This window comes from Myotis lucifugus, unplaced genomic scaffold (assembly GCF_000147115.1).
Source record: "Myotis lucifugus unplaced genomic scaffold, Myoluc2.0 scaffold_129, whole genome shotgun sequence".
Lineage (NCBI taxonomy): Eukaryota > Metazoa > Chordata > Mammalia > Chiroptera > Vespertilionidae > Myotis > Myotis lucifugus.
In genome coordinates, this window is record NW_005871177.1 from 1955547 (window position 1) to 1960764 (window position 5218).

The window sequence follows — 5218 nt, forward strand, 5'->3', positions numbered from 1 at the left end:
CTTCAGGTATTTACATGAAGGTCTCAGGGAAGGGTTTCAGCAGAATAGTCATCACTTTTCTGCATGTGCTCTGCAGGGTCCTGGGCTCCACTGATGGTTGTAGCCAGGGCAGGGAGTCATTACTCAATGTAGCTGGTCCTGAGGTCAGCCAAGGCATCGCTTGTCTGGTTTTGCTGCTTTTCTGGACCTGGAGCTGAAACACAACTGAGGCCTCGATGTTATCTCTAGGGTTTAACGTTTAAGGGAGTGGTCATGCCAGGGCCCCGTGGAAGTCACATGAAGCCACTTTACAGCCCCTTGTTCCTCCTCCAAGGGGATCTACTGCATGACAAGCAACATGCCCAGGGAGGAAAGGTCAGGGGAGGGTCCAAGCCACATGACCAGTGATATGAAAAGTCAGGGAGTCTGAACCCCACGACCAGCACTATGCTAGGGGAGGAAAGGTTACCCTGGGGGCAAGGTCCTTGTTTTCTCAGTTTTGCCCATGGTTAGTCACCTGGGGCTTTCTGCCCTGGTGACTGTCTGTGCCTGGCCCATCGTCCTTGGTCTGCTCAGGTCTGTCTAACTGCCTTCAACAAAAGGACCCACTGACACGGCAATGTGCTATTAGCTAAACCTCTGGACTACTATGTGAACATATTTAATACTTAACCCAACCGTTATGGTATGCAGAGAAATAGGTCCTTTCACCAAAAAATACCTGTGCCAAATGTTATAAAGATTAAAGTAAATAATATACTTAAAGTATCTAGTATAAAGGTTATGTGTGTTTCAAATATACTTTCATATATTTCTTTCTTTTTCCAATATGTACCACAATTCCCTAAAACAATACTAATTGTGATGGTAACATTGATCTGAATTTCAAATCAGAAATATTTGTTTCTTTTTTCACTGAGAAAATATAAACACTCAGAAGAGAAATTATTTTTTCCACCATCAAATCTACAGCCCACCCTTATCTAAACTCTTAAGCCCTGCCTTCTCTCCTGTTATTGCAAATAAACTTTTCAAGCTTTTTTTCCAAGACCACTGGTATAATGCATTTCTCTTGTTCATCCAAGGTCTTTGTTCCCATGATTATACCTTCTCTCTCTCACACTATATCATCAGTTTTCCCCTTTGCCCTAGATCATTCCCATGAGCAGAAAACATTATCTGTTTGACTTACAAGTTCCTATCACCCTACACATCTCTCAAGCTATCACTGTATATGTTATGGAATGAATGGTGTCCCTAAAAAGACTATCTGTTGGAGTTCTAGACCTCAGTAACTCAGAATGTGACCTGGTTTGGAAATAAAGTTGTTACAGATTGAATTAGTTAGGATGAGATCATAGGGTGGGCTTCTGATCCAAGGTGACGAGTGTCCTTACAGAAAAAAAGGACTTGTGGAGACAGAGACACACAGGGAGAACATCATGGAACAGAAATTGGAGCTATGCAGCTCAGGCCAAGGAATACCAAAGATTGCTGGCAAACCACCAGAAACTAGGAAGATGCAAGGCAGGACTCCCCTCAGGTTCCAGAGGAAGTATGACCCCGCCAACAACTTGATTTCAGACTTCCAGCCTCCAGAATTGTGTGTGAGACAGAATATTTCTGTTCTAAGCCACCAAGTGTGGGGCTTTGTTATGTCAGCCCTAGGAGACTAATAAATTATTTCACTCTGTACTACATTATCCCCATGAGCAGAAAACATTTTCTCTTAAAAGTTCCTTTGATCTGCCCTGGGAAGTGTGACTTGGTTTGTAACTGGAACCCAAGTTTGTCTGCCTGTCACCACAAAATCCAAACTCATGAGACAGATGCTGGTGAAAAGGAAAAGTGGTTTCTCCAAGTGCCAGATGCCTGAAAGATAGGGACTCTTGTTGCAAAGTCCATCTCAACATCTCAGTGCAGACAGGTTTTTATAAGGAGGGAGACGTTAAGCAGAACAAAGAGGTCAAGGGGAGGGAGATCTTGAAACTGGTCAAGTGACTATTTGGTGTGTGTCATCCTGGTGTTCGTCATCATCTTTCTAAGTCATCCCAGTTCTATGGTTTTATAGTTCTGGGAATCAGCAAATCTCCCGGAACTATAAAACCTCAATATAATGGCCTAATTTGAGTGAGGGGGTGTCCATTAAAGCCAGAAGTCCATCCTTATTAATAAAAGCCTAAGTGGTCTTCCCGCCGTCACAAGATGGCTGCGTGCACAGCGGGATCACTCAGGTGGGCGGGGCTGGGCACAGAGGCCTGCACCTTTCCCTCACCTACTTCACAATGACATTTACCCCCATCCATCTACTCCACATTCACCTGGAGCCACTACACAATTTCATTCTCCTTCTTTCAGCCAAAGTCTGTGCCCTGTTTACTATGATCAGCCTCCAGGCTCAACAATCTCATGACCTCCCTCTCTGCTAGGTCTCTCAGCAGCATTTAGTGTCGGCTGACCACTCTCTCCTTCTTCAAACAGCCCTGCCTTTGTCTTCCATGAAGCCACCCTCTCCTGGCTTTCCTTATGTTTTTCTATGCTCCTTTTCAGTCTGTTTTGTTGGTATTAGATGTTAGTCCTGTTAAATGTTGGTGTCTCTCCAAACCCTGTTCTAGGCTCTCTTGTCCTCATTCTACATGCATTTCTTGAACAAGCTTATACCTTTTGTGTCAATTACTACTTGTTATGGGCTGACTGTGTCCATAACTATATGACTGTGTTCAAAATTCATAAGTTGAAGCACCTCAGAATGTGGCTGTCTTTGGAGATAAAATCTTTAAAGAGGTAATTAAGTTAAAGTGAGGTCCTATGGGTGGGCCTAATCCAAGGTAACTAATGTCCTCATAAGAAGAGGACATTGTGGCACAGACAGACACAGAGGATGGTCCATGTGGAGACACAGAGAGAAGATGGACAAGGAGAGGAATCTCACAATAAATCATTCCTGTTGACACCTTGGTCTTGGGTCTCTGGCCTTCAGAACTATGAGAAATAAAATTTTATTGTTGCAGCCATCAATATGTGGAACTTTGCTATGGCAGCCTCACAGACTAATGCACAGCCTTTAATTAGGCTGTGACCCCTAAACTCAGCTCTATCTACCGGATCCCAGCACATGGGTGCTTCAAAAATATTTCAAGAATTCAGCATTTGCCATAGGTCCAGTTGCTGAGCCAGAAACGTGGTCACTGCAGTAGAGCCTACTTGTGCCCATGTCAAACCCCTTCAGCCCACCTCTAACTCCAGTTTCACCTCAAGTAGTTCTCTCAGATTTTCCACTTCAGGGTTTTCTCCAAAGTTCTAAGAACTTGCTCAGCAGCTCTCAAGAGCAGAGTAGTTTACGTTCCAGAGGCAACCACAAGCCAAAGAGAGACTAATCTGGGCATGAAAGCCCAGTCTCTAGTCTTCCAAGGGACACTTCTGGGGGCCTTGCAACATGGTTCCTCAGCCGATCTCTCACAAGATTGTAGTCGAGTTTTGTACAGCAATAAATAGCTTAGCAATGCACACTGATTGGATTTTCTTCTTCCTTAAACTGGCTTTCCTCCTTTCCTGAATCATTCCCTTCATTCCCTCATTCTTACTTCCTGGGGTCACCTCTAAAACAAACCTCCTGAACCACAGTCCTTGTCTCAGCCTTGTCTTCAGGAGGAACCCAGACTCAGATCGTTAATGTCATTCTCTCTATCCTTTATCCATTTTACCTGGCCATTTATTATTCCACCATGGCTTTCAAATTAATCTACTCTCTCTAAGCTCACTGCTTCTATCCTGGATTTAGGCCACCATCAACTCTTACTTGGACAGTGCTACCGTCTTCTAACTGATCTGCTTGCCTTGTAAATTGCCCCTCACCAAATTGTTCTCCACGGAGAAGTCAGTGTGTGCTTTCTAAATGAACTGTCTGATCTTACTTATTCACTCATAAAAACCTTCAAATATTCCTCATTGTTTTAGGTACAATTTCCTTCACATGATTTGCAAGGTCTTTCAGACATAGTTTTCCTCCCCAACATTATCTCTTTCTTCTTAATTGATAGACTAGTCACACTAAGCTACTTTCAGCCACACAATCTCTTACCTCAGGGTCTTTGCCCAAATTAATAAATAGTGTAAAAAATTTAATAATGTTACTAAAATTTTTAACAACAAAAAAAGTGCCAAACAAGTTTTCAAATCATGTAGGAAGTGTTGAAGCAAAACAGAAGGAAGATTAATAAATGGAAACTCTATAAAAATCGAGGACAAAAGTCTATCTTCAGAAATCTTTGATACCATTATGTGGTAACCATGGATACATGCCTACTCAAATATTTTAAGAATCCATTACTTAGAAAGCAATTTTTTTTAAGTTTGTAATACAAAGAAGGCATTTTTAAATGGAAAATCAAGTCAATACCATAAATTAGCAATTTTCTTAAGTAACATTTTAATGAAATGACTCAAATTTTTACCTCATTCAATGGAATAAGATGCTGACCAGGATTAACCTTTGAGTAAGACTGAGATATAAGTAAAACCTGTTCCAGGCCTTTACCTCCATAATTTCTCATTCCGACAGTGCCCTTTCCCCTCTCCCTGCCTCCACCCCAGGTCCTTGCTCTAAAATCCGAGGCTTCCTATGTCTGCCCACTGCCATGGGGAATTGACCTTCCCAGCTACCAGCCATCAAAGCAGCCTGTAGTCACTGCCACTCCTCAAGTACCACTTAGTTGGACACAAACAAATGCCAGCACTTGAGTGCACACTTGGAAACTTCATGTCAGCTAAGGTTGAGAAAGAGGTTGACTTCCTGGGCCACCTACAGAGACTATGTGGAGGCAGAGCCTTGGAGAATCACACCAGTTGCTCTGGCTAAGTGGTTCCCATCCAGGAATCCTGAAGAAGTTCTTCCTAGCAGGGACCCTATCATCAGGGTGTCACTGCCACAGGTAAACTTGTGTCCAGTGTAATCCAGATAGTGTTGCTCTGCCCAAGACAAAGCTTTACTAGTAATCCTCCCAGCCTCTTAGCCATCATTCTCAAGAGAAGGAGCCAGACAGGCAGCATGTCACTGCAAAACTCTCGAGTCGTAGAGCTATTCTCATCACTGGCTCTGTGAGAAAGCCGCTGCAGTAACCTGTTCCTTAAAAGCACTGCATTTGCCCCTCGCTGGATTGGCTCAGTGGATAGACTTTTTATTTTTTTATTGATTGTGTCCTTTTATTTTAATTTTTTTACTTTTTATTTTCGCTAAAAG